General features: G+C 46.1%; 1 protein-coding gene across 2 annotated transcripts in view; it reads left to right on the top strand.

The window, feature by feature from the left end:
- Positions 1–16,635, top strand: part of ST3GAL1 (ST3 beta-galactoside alpha-2,3-sialyltransferase 1) — a 116,516-nt gene that overhangs the window by 26,406 nt on the left and 73,475 nt on the right. The gene's annotated exons all lie outside the window — the stretch shown is intronic.

The raw sequence follows: 16,635 nt of genomic DNA, 5'->3' as shown, positions 1-16,635 counted from the left end.
TGCCTTTGTAAATAAAGCTTCGCTGGCGCCCCACCATGCTCCTTTGTTCAGGTGTCATGTATGGCTGTTTTCACACCGCAGCAACCCAGTTGAGTCATTACCATAGAGACCATGTGGTTGCAAAGCCTGACATATTTGTTCCCTGGTCCTTAACAGAAAAGGTGTTGCAACCTCTGGTCTGCAGCTGAGCTATCCACACAGAGCCACTCCATATGGGGATATTGAAATTTTAATTAAAATGAAATAATATGAAAAATTCAGGCCTCAGTCACATCACAGTTCATGTGCTTAGTAGCCACATGTTGCTTATGGGTACCCATGGGTAGTGTAGAAAGAGGACATTTTTATCAGTACAGAGTTAGCTTGAGAAAAATTGAGATCACCCTGGATGTGTCACTTCACTCTGCTGGTCTCTAACCCATCTTGGGCATAATTGCAATCATTGTAGAAGAAGAAGGAAGGCTGATGTCTGTGAGTGTGTGTAGCTGTTTTCTATATGATTATTGGCAAGGACCTCTCTCTCTCTCTCGTGCTCACTCTCTCACTCTCTCTCTCTAGTATAAGAATGGAGTAACTTTTAAAATTTCTTTGGGAGCCATCTTCTGGTCTCTGTATGTGACTCCATGTAAAACAAATCCACTTGGGCCATGGGGTTTATTATTTTTATTTATACAAGTAGATATGGATGTGAGCTTGAGCCCTTCTGGTGTCACAGGTAGTTCAGGGGCTGTGTGGGGCCTCCTCTAAAGGGGAAGAAACAATGGCTTCTATGTTCCCAAGGGGTAACTATATGGGCAAGAGCGATAAAAAACAAGGAGAGGAAGAAAATGAGCTGAAGATGTGGCATGTGTGAGTCTTAGAAGAATGAGGAAGAATGGAGACAAAAGACAGTATGGTTCCTGGTTATGGTCATAGGTTTACTTTGAAAGAACATGTTGAACAAAGTAATGATGCTTGGGAACATACCACATCTCAGAATTGTGCTAAACACAGCCAGTTCTATACAATAGACAGGTTGGGGAGAGCCTTGGACCTTGAGCTAGCTCACCATCTTAGATGGGACAAGACTAGGGGCATGGCAGGAGGTTCTGCTTGGTGCATAAGCCAATGCAAGTGGGAATAAAAAGGGCTGATCATTGAGATGCACAGTTTGTGTGGAAGGGACCCAAGAAGGAACAGAGAAGAGACTCTAGATGGCCAGCAGGTCTGGGCAAAGGCCCCAGATTTGGCATTTAGAAATTGGGCTTTCTTATCTTTGGGTTACCCAAGCACAAGCAAGAACAAAGTAGAGACTCCATTGACGAGAAAAGATCTAATTGATATGTATTCTGCACATCTAGATTTGAAAATGGCCCCCTGCCTGTTTCTTTTGGTTGGTCTTCAAGCACCTCACCATTACAGAGGAGTGCTGTATGCCTTTTAAACAGGCATTTCTATAACGAACCTTCAAACAATGGAGTTTAATGCAGATACGAAGTAATTATAAGTAACACAAATAATAGTATTAATTTTTTAGTTCTTTATTAGAATCAAGCATATCAAGAATGATGATGATGATGTTAACAGTGATAATATTTTTGTCCATTTCCAGCTTATTATGTGCCAGGTGCATGTTCTACTAATAATTATTATTACTAATAATAATTATTATAGCTTTAAATTATTGGCACATACAATGCACTAAGTAATATATTGATTTTTTTCTCAATCTCATGAACCCAGAGCATTCGTTTCCATTTTTAATTTTTTTCAATTGTTTTATTTTTATATAAATGCAAATTTATAGAAAAGTTATAAGAACAGCCAACAAATTCCTGGACCCCCTTCGTCCAGGTTTTCAAATGTTTGCATTTTATTATGTTCATTTTTTCTTTTTTTTCTATATTTTTTCCTGAAATCAGAAACTTGTATCTTAGAATACAACTTTCTAAGTCAGAAACTTAACATTAATTTGACTATTATCTAACCTTCTGATTTCTTATTCAGATTTCATCAGTTGCCCCCGCTAAATTCCTTCATGGCAAAAGAAAAGCCAGTTGGCATGTGTCTTTCTTGGAAAACTTTCTTAATCTTGTATTTCAGCACGTTAACCTTTTTGACAAGTTCAGGCCAGTTATTTGATAGAATGCACTCAATTTTGGCTTTTGTGATGTTTCCTCCTGATTAGGTTAGCAGGACTAGCCCAGAGCTGATGTGTCGTTTTCAGTGTATTCTATCAAGAGGCACTGGTGTGGCTGTCTCCCATTACTGGTGATGATAGCTTGGAGCTCTCAGTTAAGGTGGAGTCTTCCAGGTGTCTCCACCGCAAAGTTATTGTTTCACCTTTGCAATTAATAAGCATCTCATGGGGAGAACTTCTGAGATTGTGTAGATTTCTGATTAGTCCTCAGTCTGTCAGTCATTAGTTTTAGCATCTTTTCGTGATTCTTGCCTGAATAGATTTATTATTATCATAGTTGCCAATTGGTGATTTTTCTAATTTCACTGTTTCTTTTTCATTTATTAGTTGGTTTCCTACTATAAAGAAGAAATTTTCTTCCTCTGTTCATCTTTTTTTTTTTTTTTTTTTTGTTTGTTTGAGATGGAGGAGTCACTCTCACCCAGGCTGGAGTGCAGTGGTGCAATCTTGATCTTTGCGCACTGCAACCTCTGTCTCCCAGGTTCAAGCAGTTTTCTTGCCTCAGCCTCCTGAGCATCTGGGATTATGGGCATGCACCACCATGCCCAGCTAATTTTTGTATTTTTAGTAGAGATGGGGTTTCACCACGTTGGCCAGGCTGGTCTCCAGCTCTTGACCTCAAGTGATCTGCCTGCCTTGGCCTCCCAAAGTTCTGGGAATACAGGCGTAAGCCACCATGCCCGGCCCTTCCTTTCTTTATATTTGTGGACTCATGGATTTTAACTTTATTCAATAGGTTGCAGTCTTTTGTGATCATTAGTTATTTTGACATTTACATTGCCCCAAATCTGTCCACTAGGGCCTGGCTCCTGTGTCTCTAACATTTCTCCATCATCATTTGAGCACTTGCTGCCTTGTTGTCACAGCAAGGTATTCTAGCCTCATCTTCTACTCTCCTCACCTCAGTGGTGGAATCAACATAGGAGCACTGGTTCCTTTCCATGGAAAATGGTGTTTAGAAACCAAGATCTAGCCACTAGGTGTGCTCATTGTTCCTGGGGTAGCATTGCCTCTAGGCCCTCTGAGCAGACATAACTGGGATGTGTGTGTCTGTGTGTGTGTGTGTGCGTGTGTGTGTGGTGTATCACACAGACACCCACCTTTATATACATACATAACCACATCCACATGTATATCCACACATCATTCAGATCATTTTCAAATTGACTTATCTATCTATTAAAATCACCATAGGTTCACATTAATGATGCTAGGACATTCTGGAAATTCATGTCTATCTGAATGATGCTGACAGTCATTCTACTCTCACTGTCAACGTTGCCACCAACTGCATTTATTAAACCATGTTCAGGCCCAGTTTCAGACCCCTTCCCTTGCTGTTACTTCTGACATCAACTCAGTGGCCCAAGTACAGATGAGCAAACCAAGACCCTGAAAAGCTAATTAACTTGTGCAGATTATACAGCTGGTAAAGCGGTAAGCTTATAGCAAGCACCTGTTTGTCCCTCGGCTTTTGATCAAAAGGCCTAGGGAGAAACCTCCGTCTCAGGACAGAAACTAGAACAGAAGCCCGGGTAAGCATTTGTCCCTGCTGACAGCAGTGTCTGGCCCTCACAGTGTAGGCCAGCCAAAACATGTGGACCATGTATATGGTCTGCATCTCTCAGATGGAGTTCTGTTAGGAGGTGTGTGTAGATGCACGTGGTGGTGTGTGAGTTGCATGTGGGAGTGAGAGTTTCTGTGGGGGATGCAGGACTGCTGTCCTGTCCTTGTGAAGACCTTGATCAGGTTGAGGGTGTGATTACAGAACTGGGCCTCTCTGCAGAGGGAGCATTTGTTCTTTTGCAGGGTGGTTTCCTGGGAGAGCTGCTTCAGTGTGGAGGCCTTAACTTAAACACGTTTGTGTCTCCAGCTCCCAGCAAACATGCAGAATGTGCACCAGATAAATGTTGGTTTCAGGCAGGCATTGACAAACATTTCTGAGCTTCTTCTGTGCCAGGCACTGCTCTAATCAGACAAAGATCCTAGCTAGGGGTGAGAAAGAGGAAGAGATACACAGTCTATATATATATGGTGTGGGCAGGGGCAGGTGGTCCCAGGGCAGGGCATAGCATGGGTGTGGTGGTCAAGCAGTGTCTCTTCCAGGAAATGTTTCTAGAACCAAGTCACATGACGGACAGGAAAGAGCAAATAGGGAGGTGAGAAGGAGAGCAGGGGCTGTTGATCAAAGGATACACAGGGACTGATTCAGTCTTCTTCAGGGGGCTGTGGCCTCCCCTCAGAGAACCAGGCCTGTTTTCCTTCTGGGCAGTGTCACATGGGTGGACACTCTCCATTGGAGCTAAAGCATTTCCTCCAACAACAAAATATGTTATCAGCTGGCCCAGAGACCAACTGCAGGCCAGGGCACTCTGACTAGATAAGAGGACATCCTGGCAGTCATTCAATATTCTGATGGGCAGCAGCAAGGAGCTGTTGGAATTTCCGTTGCTGATAACCTTTAAGAGCAGCAGTGGCAGAAACAGGGGTTGTTTGGGGTGGGAGGGGAGAGGAGACTTGGGAGCACTCTGGAGTATCTGAAAGGCTGATGGGGAGAGAAGGATTAGCGGATTAATGTGTAGAGGGTGACTTTAAGGATGGATCCAAGTGGCATGAGTGAAATGAAGAGGGAGGGAGCTTCTCATTCAGGCTGTTTTTCCTTTCTTCTTATTCATTCATTCATTTAGTAAATACTTACTGAGTGCCTTCCAGCTCACTGGCACTTGACTGAGCACTGGAGGTAAAACAGAGTAAGATGAGAGCTATGTCCTCAAGATGTTAATAACTTGTTTCCTTATTTTATTTATTTATTTATTTTGAGACAGGGTCTCACTCTGGTGCCCAGGCTGGAGTGCAGTTGTGCCATCACAACTCACTGCAGCCTTGACCTTCCAGACTCAAGCGATCCTCCTGCCTCAGCCTCCTGAGTTGCTGGAATACGAGTGTGCTCCACCATGCCTGGCTAAGTTTTGTAGAGATGGTGTTTTGCTGTGCCGCTCAGGCTGGTCTGAAACTACTGGGCTCAAGCAATTCCCCAGCCTCAGCCTCCTAAAGTGTTGGGATTTCAGGAATGAGCCACCATAACTGGTCGATGATAATAATTTAATGGGAGAAACAGATCAATTAATAAATCAGTGGTATGTTTAGGTGCAGTTCTAGTTCTTTGGGTCCTGAAGCTTATACAATTTGGGAGTTTTCTTTAAGGAAAAATAATGCAAAGTTACGACTTTAAAATAAAATGCAAGCCCTAGATAAGTGGGGTGCAGCCCAGGGGCTGGAGCGTCAGCTCCTGGACGTGCTCTGGTTCTGTGCCCGGTTTGCAAGCTGCAGTGTCAGTGAGAGTGCCTTCTCTTACCTGCTGCCTGCCGGGTGAGCTGGCCACAAGGGGAGTTGGCGGTGGGAATCCTGGTGCTCCATAGTACAGTGAATTTACTTGTCTTCTGGATCCTCTGAGTCCTTGTGCTTGGGCTCAGGGAATAGGGCTAAAGAACTTTGTTCTTCTTGGTTCTGCTGGGGTTTTCAAAGGCACTTTCCTTGAAGTTCTGCAGGCTGACCTGTGATCCCACATCAGGGACTGCATTCTCAGGAATCAGCTGAGCTCAGGAGTCCTGGGGCTGGGGGAGTGTTTGTGAGCACTCTCGCAGGGCTGGCTGTGGCTCTTAACGCCTTCCTAACAACCCCACACACATAGATTTCACCCCACAGCCTCCCTGGCAGCCAGCTGCTGTCATTTCCCTTTTTTACGGATGATGAAACTCAGGCACAGACTGGTTAAGTAACTTACAATCACACAGCTAATAAGTTGGGGGGCTGCACTGTGAAGGCTTACAGCGTCTCCAGAGTCCAGTCCACTTGCTGCCTCCCCATCATCCTCACTGCCTAATGCTTTTAAGCAATATGCTGGAAATACCTGCAATGTCAAGATTAGGAGATGAGCTAAATCCAGTCCAGCCGCAGAATGGAATAATATGCATTTGAGTCACACAAGGAGTTTTTAACCAGCATGGTGGAATGCTCTAATTTTTGGTGTGAAGGTAGGGTGTCTAATTACATTTGCACAGAGAAAGGAATGCCAAGTGCTAACAGTGCTTGAATTCCCTCAGCCTTTTGCATCCTCTCCTAGGCAGCTGTAACAGACTCACTCAACACACGCATTCAATAGATTTTATTTATTTATTTATTTATTTATTTTTTGAGATGGAGTCTCGCTCTGTCGCCCAGGCTGGAGAGCAATGGTGCAATCTCAGCTCACTGCAACCTCTGCCTTCTGGGTTCAAGTGATTCTCCTGCCTCAGCCTCCCAAGTAGTTGGGATTACAGGCTCCCGCCACCACGCCTGGCTAATGTTCATATTTGTAGTAGAGATGGGGTTTCGCCATGTTGGCCAGGCCGAACTTGAACTCGTGACCTCAGGTGATCTCCCCACCTTGGCTTCCCAAAGTGATGGGATTACAGACATGAGCCACCATGCCCGGCCATTCAGTAGGTTTTAATTCAATGCCTTTGACGTGCTGGGTACCGGGGATACAGCAGCAAAAAACAAAAACATGGTTTCTGCTGTCATGGAACTTAGTCTGGCCTGCTGTTTGCTCCTTCTGCCTGTACTTTCTCCCTCCAGCTTTCACTAGAGAGATCTTTCGGAAGCCCTCCATGGTGCCGCAGTGCCCTCAAATGCGGCCCCTCCCTGCCCCTATTGTCTCATGTGTAAAATGGACCAGAAGATGCACAGACCTTCCGGACCTCAGAGTGTAGCTCTTCTCAGTTGTTGGCTAGAGGCTTTGCAGTCACAACTCTCATCATTACCATCTTCTAGAAAGGTCAGGCACCAGACAGCTGAAACCATGGCAGCCGGCAACAGGAAGTGCCCTCCCTGGGTGCTCAAAGATCCAAGACAGCCGGGCCCTGTGTTTGTAGGAACAAGATTCCAGATGCCTCTGCTGCTTGCCAGCCTCGTGACCTTCATTCATGCAGGGCCTTGTTTTCTTGATTCAGTGGGGCCAATCCCGGCCCCCAGGGGAGATGGATGCTGCGGGGATGTGCAAGCTGTAGAGGGTTCCAGAGAATGGGCCTGGCGTTCTGCAAGCCTGGCACCCCTCCCGGATGCTTTCCTCCAGCCCTTGGAGCTTGGGCAGTGTGGTGTTAGGATGATAATTGGATTTCCTCCACAGTTCCTGGCTCATTCTTTTGTAGCCCTTGTTACAGACTTTTGTGATAATATTGGGTGTGGCAGGCCTCAGGACACAGGATCTCTCCAACTTTCTTCTGCCTGCCTTCCCCTGCCCTAACACAGGGCTCTTATCTTTCTCTGCCTTTCTGACTGTGGGTCTTGAGATCTTCCCCAGAGAGGGTCCTGCCCTGTACCCTGGGAGAAGGAATGCTGATGTCAGGAAGCTTCCATAAAACCCCAGAAGACTGGGTTGGAACAGCTTCCAGATAGCTGAGCACTGGAGGTTCCTGGAGGGTAGCACGCCCCTTCCCTCATACCTCCCCCCATGCATCTCTCTATCTGTATCCTTTGCACCAGTAAATATAATTTCCTGAGTTCTGTGAGCCATTCCAGCAAATTAATCGAGCCCAGAAAGGGGGTCATGGGAACCCAATTTGAAGTCAGTTGATCAGAAGTTGCAGAGACCTGGACTTGAGACTTGTGTTTGGCGTAGGAGTTGAGGGCAGTCTAGGGCACTGATCTCTCGACCTGTGGGAACTGACACTGTCTCCAGGTAGATGGTGTCAGAATTAAATTGGAGGACACCCAGCTGGTGTCCACTGCGTGGTGTGTGGGCACAGAAGTCTTCTGTGTTGACCGTTAGGGTGTGAGAGCAGAGGATAGGCAGGGTTTGAGAGATTTTATGAAACAGGTGGGAATAACACTTTCTGAGACTTGGTTTCCCCATCTGTAAAAAAAGGAAGAATAATAGTACCCACTTGGGAGAGTTCTGTGAGGATTAAATGACACGAGGACTCAAAAAGCTGGGTATGGTGTCTGGCCCATTGTGAAGGCTGAGTAATTGACAGGTGCATTTATCACTATGGTTCCTCACTGAGTCCGTGATAAATGAGCCTGTGGCAGGACATGAGTGAGCCGCAAGAACAGGAGCCAGGACTCCCACCTTGCCGGCTCAGGAGACCGTCTGGCTGCAGCAGACATTCTTCCCAGAAAGAAGGGGCTTTCCATGGTGAACCACTGTGGCCAGGCCCAGAGGCCTTTACAGTGCCAATGTCCCAAGAAGAGAGGGGCCATCAGAAGGATGGAAATTTTCTATGTGCTTCTAGAAGTCAACCTACAGATTGATCCCTTCTCAAAAGACTAATTTTTATTCTAGTCATGCCCAGCTATAAGCGCTTGGGCATTTACAGATAACCTTTGTTCCTGAAGGGCATCCGGGTATGTCCTTCCTCCTTTCAATGCCCACGACACTTACTATCCTGGAACAGAGTCCACATTGCAGGAAGGACAAGGCTCACCACGGTCAGGGCCCCATCAAGACCCCCAGCCTCATCTGTGCTCTCCCTGTCCCACCCCACCCCACCGTCTGCTAATCACACAGTCATCTTCACAGTGTGAACCCTGAATACAGAAGACCTGGGTTCAAATCACACGTCTGCTTCTTTTGCCACCTTGGATACAGTATCTTCTCTTGATCTCAGTTTCCTCGTCTGCAAAATGGACATAACGGATAACAACAGCACCAAACTCCAGGATTGAATGAATTAATACAGATGTGGAGATATTTCAGGCTTGATTCCAGGCCACTGCAATAAAGTGAGGATTGCAGTAGAGCAAGTCATATGAATTGTTTTGGTTTCCCCGTGCACACAAAAGTTGTATTTATACTATACTGTACTGTAGTCTATAAAGTGTGCAGTAGCATTATGTCTAAAACAACAATGTTCATACCTTAATTAAAAAATACTTTTTTGGCCAGGCGTGCTGGCTTATGCTCCTAGCACTTTGGGAGGCTGGGGTGGGCAGATCGCTTGAGGCCAGGAGTTCCAAACCAGCTTGGGCAACATAGCGAGATTCACCCTCTACAAAAAAGATGAAAACATTAGCCAGGAGTGGTGGTGCATGTGCATCTATAGACCTAGTCACTTGGGAAACTGAGGCCAGAAGTTCAAGGCTGCAGGGAGCTGTGATCAGAGCTTGACAGAGCGAGACCCTGTTTCTAAAAAAAAATAAAAAATAAAAAATACTTTCTTGCTAAAAAATGCTAATGGAATGAGCACATAATGTTGGAAAAATGGCACCAGTAGACTTGCTCAACACAGGGCTGCCACGATTAGTAAAGACAACAACAACAACAAAATAACAATGGAGCCTCTGTGAAGCGTGATTAAGTGAAGTATGCCTATGTATGTGAAAGTGCTTAGAACCCTGCTAGACACAGCAATCTCTAACAGCCAGTATTCTATAGAGAATATGAAGCTAAAGATGTGTCTATGGGTATAGATAGAGATATAATGTAGCTATAGCCTGGGCTCATCACCCCAAATGAAGTACCTGTCATGTCTGCAGGACTTGGTCTGTGAGGTTCGCATGTGCTCTTCTCCACCTGGAATGCCCTTCTCTTGCTTTCCTGGGGAGCCCTCAGCTTTAGCGTTGTCTCTTCTGGGACTCCTCCTCCCCCTTTCCACTCCATCCTCAGCTGCAGGGGTTCTCCCTCGTCAGCCCTTAAACCCCTGCCTGTGTCTGCCTTCCTTTCACTGACCGCACTGTCTTGTGAGGAAGGGCCCATGTACCTTTCCTTTTCACCTGCTGCACTGGGAGCCCCTTGAGCAGTGGTAGCCTCTGCTTTATTCTTCATTGGACTCACAGAGCACACTGTGGGCCAGGCATGACTTTCTCTCACCAGCACTGAGACTGGTGCTCTGAAGGCTGGTGCAGTGCGTCCGTTTGTGTCAGCCACACAGAGCCAGCCCAGCTGCTGGTTTGATAGACATGATGTCCGGCTAGCTGGCCTTGCTACTGGCCTGGACACATGCCTGGGCCCCCTTGGGGATTACTTCTCTCTTCTTTAGCTCCTCTGACTTGCCTCCAGCCTTTGGAGAACTGGAAATGGGCGGACCCCATGTCTGTGGGCTCCTGGTCCTTTCACTTTGCGATCCACGCCTTATCTGCATTCCGTGCAGGCCAGAATACAGAATACCTGCTGTTTGCAGCTCTGTCTGCCTCCAATTAACTTGGGCAAACACACCCTGCCAAAATATCTCACAGCCCTTTCTGATACGGATGGCATGGGGTGAAGGAGGAGGGAGACGCGAGTGAACCCAAAGCCAGTGTGTCTGAAATCCATTTGGCAAGCATTTGTGCCATGTCCTATAATATATATATGTCCATATATATATATTATAATATATAAATGTCCATATATATATTATAATATATAAATGTCCATATATATTATAATATTATATATTATATATTATATAATATATGTCCAGTGCCTGTGTGGGGAAGTCACTTCACCATTTTGCTCAATGGCAATGAAGAAATGGCATTCATGTAAACACTTTCTCACAGTCTCTAAACATATCCTTTGTGCTGGAGGATTGGGTGTCAGAAGAAGAGGAAGAAGGGAAGGCCTTTGGGTCTGGGGAGATGATTTGCTTATGCTGTTGGTTGAATAGAATGGAATTGGCTTTCTGCACTTTGCAATCTCAACAGATGGTCAGTCATCTAACTGGAACCTCCTTGGGGGCGGGGCCCGTCTTTTTCCCCATTGAATCCCCAGTACTTTGGTGGAGGAGTGATCACTCAGGGAGTGTTCTGAAATTGCCCCAAACAATTATGCTATATGGTTGTATTGTGTTAATATTTCATCAAGAGGAAGTGCCATACTTAAGTACTCATCTCTCCCTGTTGCTGCATATTTGCATATTAGTGTATGTCATCATCATCATTATCACAAACACCACCGTGTTGCCTTTAGCATTTTCTGTCATTTGAACTATGTCCTTGCGATAAGTTCCCAGGAGAGAGATACTGAAAATGCTTTGAAGGTTCTTGCCACCTGTTACCCATTGTGACTTTGCTGTGAAATTAGGAGTGGAAGGGAGATGGAGATGGGGGAACAAGAGCTGGAAGGGGATCCCTATTGAGGCTGGGACAGGGACCAGTACAGAGGCCAGGATACAGCCACAGTGGGATTGTTTTGACAGGCAAGTGGATCTTCCTCCAATGGGGCACAGAGTGCAGGTCAGGGAGGAACGAGGAGCTGGGAGGAATGGACACACAGAAGAAAAGACAGGAAGTTCAGACAGAGGAACTCGCTCCTGATAGGAGAGAAAGCCCATTCTCATGCCTCTCATTTCTTGGGGGCTAATGTGCAGTGAGTTGGTGGGGAGCGGGGTGAGCTGTCATACCTGTGTGTAGGCTGCTCGAGAGCCCATGCCTGCACTAGAGCCCATGACTCACCTCAAGTCCATTTGAAAAATTAGGATGCTGGTAATTCACAGGGGAAAAATAGCACAGACAAGGATCATGAGATCCTGGGTGTCTGCAACACCTGAATGTCATTCTCTCTGGTCCCCAGGGTGCCACAGACTTAAGGAATTTTACACAACTCTGAGGTTTGGAATTCTATGGGTCTCCACGGAATTCAGAGTGCCATTGGACTGCGGGGGCGCTGGGGGACTAGAAGGCCCACGTTCCATGGAAATCCAGGGATTCCTAGAATTCCAGCATCCAGTGGAAATTCAGAGAACCATGGCCCCTGAGTAATTCCTCTGAAGTAAACATAGTCAAGAAAGACTAATTAATTCATACCTACTCCTTCAGCTCCAGCCCGGCACTTAATTAGTACCTTAGTGGTTTGAATAAACGAATATGGGAAAGAGTGAGAGAAGGAGTGAAGCAGAAGTTAGCCCTCCAAAGCTATGCTTCTCATCCCCAAACAATCACCCCCTCCACGCTGGGGAGGGGCATGTGGCTGTCCCAGCACCTGCGGACTCTTCTGGCATTTTGTAGGTGAGGGCTAAGGATGCTATAGATCCTGCGCAAGGGCAGGAAGAACAGTTCTGGCAAATTGCTAAACGTGTCCTCCTCAGAACACCACTGGACATTCGGTACTGAGGAACAGCAGAGTATGGCATCACATGAGCCGCCCCAAGGTTTTTGCTCTTGAGGATGATCCTTTCACTCTATTACTATTGATTGGTCCCAAGTAGCTTTTGATGTCATGGTTTTTATCTGTTAATATGTATCATATTCTATATTAAAATTGAGGAATTATTTCAATATTTATTTAGTACTTCATTTGAAAAATCACAATAATGAATCTATCATATGGTAACATAAATGACTTTTTTTTTTGAGACAGAGTCTCACTCTGTTACCCAGGCTGGAGTGCAGTGGCGCAATCTCGGCTCACTGCAACCTCTGCCTCCCAGGTACAAGCGATTCTCCTGCCATAGCTGGGATTATAGGTGCATGCCACTGCACCCGGCTAATTTTTGTATTTTTAGTAGAGATGGGGTTTCACCATGTTGGCCAGGCTGGTCTCGAACTCCTGACCTCAGGAGATCCACCCGCCTCAGCCTCCCAGAGTTCTGGGATTACAGGTGTGAGCCACTGTGCCCATCCCATAAATGACATTTTCATGAAAAAAAATAACTACTTACCCAAACAAACATCAACAACAAAAAAATAAAAAGAGTAGTATTATTTTACAGATCCCTTTACTATCTGGCTTAAAGGAAAACAGCTGGGTTTTCATCTCTGCCTCTGTATTCAGTCTTTCGTAAAATCAGATGTCATTTGTCTCTGGGGAGCTCTACTGTACATGCAGGACAGAGAGTGAAAGAGTAAATGAAGCCTTCATCTCATTATGAAAATGGCTTTGATATCATGGAGTCCCCAGAAGGATCTCAATGACTCAGAGATCCCTGAAACATAATTTTAAGAACCGCAGTACAGTGGTTAAGAACATGGCTTTTTTTTTCTTTTTTTTTTTTTCTGTTTTTAAGTTTCGGGATACAAGTGCAGAACGGGTAGGTTTGTTCCATAGTATACATGTGCCATGGTGGTTTGCTGCACCTGTCAACCCGTCATCTAGGTTTTAAGCATGCATTAGCTATTTGTCCTAATGCTCTCCCTCCCCTCGCCGCCTGACTGGCCCTGGTGTATGTTGTTCCCTTCCCTGTGTCCATGGGTTTTCACTGGAGAAGGACATGGCTTTTCAAGCAGGCTGCCTGGGGTCGGGGAGGTGGTATGGAGGAACTGCATCCTGGATCCACTTGTAGCCCGGATCCACTTGTAGCCCATTGGGTTACCATAGACAAGAGATTTCACTTCTCTGCACCTCACATCCTCTGTAAAGTGGGATAATAGTAGCTACTCACAGGATTATTTTAAGAGTTACATTAGTTAATATTTTAAAGCTCTTAGAACAGCCAGGTACATATTAAACGCTATACAGGTTATGTATCTATAGCTACACACACATATCACATACATACTATATACATACATGTGTATATATGTACACATACATAATGTATATATATTTGTGAGTATATGTGTGTGTACTATATATTCATGTATATTTATGCTATATATATATTACATATACTAAAACCAATTGAAAAATCACAAATGTTACTATAGCAAAAGTCACCCATTTCACATTATTTCTAAAAATATGAATGTGTAAGAGCTATTTCTTAAGGCAGATTTTCTATCCCCTACTAAGGGCGGAGGACAGCCACTGCTGTGTTTGGGGTGCTGCAGAGCATAATCATAAATGTGGGAGTCCAGATACAGGTCAGTTGTTAGGGTTCCAGGAGTCTGCAGACCTCTGCCCTCACCTCTTTGTGTCCTCAGAGCTCCGGATTAAGGGCTTTCTGACAACTCCTGACCACACTCCTCATCTTCTTTCCCTCCCTTTGATGATGAAGCAACTATCTTCATTTAGCTGCCTGATGGAGAACATCTGCCTCCAGGCACCACAGAAATCAAAGAAGGAACCCACGATGCTGGCCCCAGAAAGTCCCCAGAAACCCCAGGCTGCTCCTCCTGTCACACGGGATGCTTTTCCCGAAATGCTTTTTGTCTGGAAGCTCTCCATATGAGCTTTACAAAGTCATGTGCATTCCCTTAGCCTTTGAAAACGCGCATAGGTTCAAGAACAGCAACAACAAAAGCCTTGGTGTCAGTGATCTGAGCACAGCATTGGAGTATGCTAAGAAGGCATCAGGGACTGGGTGCGGTGGCACATGTCTGTAATCCCAGCACTTTGGGAGGCCGAGGCGGGTGGATCACCTGAGGTCAGGAGTTTACGACCAGCCTGACTAACATGGTGAAACCCCATCTCTACTAAATACAAAAAAGATTAACTCACCGTGGTGGCACATGCCTGTAATCCAAACTACTTGGGAGGCTGAGACAGGAGAATTGCTTTTACCTGGGAGACAGAGGTTGCAGTGAGCCGAGATGGCGTCATTGCACTTTAGCCTGGGCAACAAGAGCAAAACTCTGTCTCAAAAAAAAAATAAAATAAAAATAAAGAAAAAAAAAGAAGGCATCAGAACACCAGCTTCTTGTCCTCTGAGTGCCCGCTATGTGGCGAGGTCCTCAGCGTGATGCTCACCTGGAAGGCATTCTGAATAGGACAAGACCCACCATGTCACCCCCCTGCTCTAGTTTATTCATTAATTCAATTATCAAATGTCAGTGGAATGCCTACAAGGGCTGGGCAGGGTTCAGAGTGCTGGGGACACTTCCATAAACTCACAAGCAAACGTTCCTTGTACACTACAGTTCAGTCGGGGAGACTTCTGATAAATAACAAAGTTCACAAATAAGAGATTTCATGATGTGTAGGAGGACAGGTGCTAGAAAGGAGCAGGCAGGGGGCTGGGGATCGCTGGCAGCAGAGGGGCCCGGGGTCAGCAACACTGAGAAGAGAAAGATGAGAAGAGACTTGAGGAAGGCGAGAACCTTGTCCACTTGGGTGTCTAGGGGACAACCCTCAAATAGGGGGTACTGAGCTATGCCTGGTGAGTCAGGGAACTGAGAGTCTGGGGGCCTGGGCAGTTCATGAGGGGCTAGTAGGCGAGTGAGATGAGAAGGGGGTGGCCAAACCAGAGGGGTTCTTGTTGACCTTTGGTGACATGGCATGCCTCCAAGGTGAAACTGCCCCTTGCTGGACTGCAGTGATTTCCTGTTGCTGACTTCCTAGGCTTCTCTGGCCATCTACCCTAGAGCCCACCATGGGGCCCGGAGCCCCTCCTCTGGGTCCCCTGATATTCCATGTCAGCTCTCGCCTGGCGTCCTCACCTTCAGGTAGGAGTTCATCTGTCTGCCTGTCTGCCTCCCCTGTTAACTGGGCGTTTCAATTTTCCATCCCACCATAAGGGACAGCCGGCAGGTCCTGATTTTTATGACCTTGTACATTTGTTCGGTAGCAGCACCTTCGACCTCTAAGCTCCTAAGCCCCGTCTCTCTCATTCATCAGAACTGCCACATCCTCTCTGGTCCACTTTCTGTCCGGCATTTGCCTGACATATTCCTCCAGTAGTTGCCAAATTCCACAGGGGGAGGACTCAGTCGGCCCCCATCTGCGTCACCTTGAGCACTGTGGCAACAGAGCTAGAAAGCCTGTCCCATCAGTGGGAGAACCCATCACCACAGGGGTTGGCCCACGAGCCCTGTATGCCTGGCCCTGCCCAGCTGTCTGCAAATCTGTGTATGCTCTGCTCGGTCACCGCTGGTTCGCTTTGTCCCACCTGTGCTGTGTTTCTGTACTAGCTTGTTAGTTGCAGAGCCCCATGTGTCTTAGCACAGGCTGATTCCTCTACCAGAAATGCCATTTTTCTATTTATTCATCCAGCAAGTGTATTTACTGGCCCTTGCTAACGCACTGGAAGGACCATCTCCATTGGGAAGCTGATGCCCCGTCTTGTGACACGTTTTCATCTGGTCACATTGGACTGCGAATGCGAGGTCCTGGGGTGGAGAGGTAAACGTGGTCCTGCCCTTGGAGCCCTAATACCCTAGCTTCAGGGGCAGTAAATGTTTTCTGTAAAGGGTCAGGCAGTAACTATTTTAGGTTTTGTGGGCCAAATCATATCTCTCATGACTATTCACATTTGCTGTTGTAGCACAAAGCAGCCATAGACAAAACATAAATGAACGAATGTATTTGTGTTCCATAAAACTTCATTTACAAAAATAGGTGGGAAGGCCAGGTGTGGCCCGTGGGCTGTCATTCAATGACCCCTGGTCTTGACTCAGTGTAGGCCGTAGAGGGAAACAGCTTGTATAGCTCAATGTACTTGTTAATTGCTAATTACTAGTGTTCCCATCAGTGGACAGAGACTCTTCCAGGTCACAGACTGTCCTGCAGTCAGGATTGTGCCCTCAATGCCTAGCACAGTGCCTGACACAGGATAGGCACGCAGGATATGTGAATAAATCAATGAGCAAGTGAATGGAAATTCTGTGGGTACTGAGCTTAG

This window comes from Pongo pygmaeus, chromosome 7 (assembly GCF_028885625.2).
Source record: "Pongo pygmaeus isolate AG05252 chromosome 7, NHGRI_mPonPyg2-v2.0_pri, whole genome shotgun sequence".
Classification (NCBI taxonomy): Eukaryota; Metazoa; Chordata; class Mammalia; order Primates; family Hominidae; genus Pongo; species Pongo pygmaeus.
This window is presented reverse-complemented; position numbering and strand designations above follow the sequence as displayed.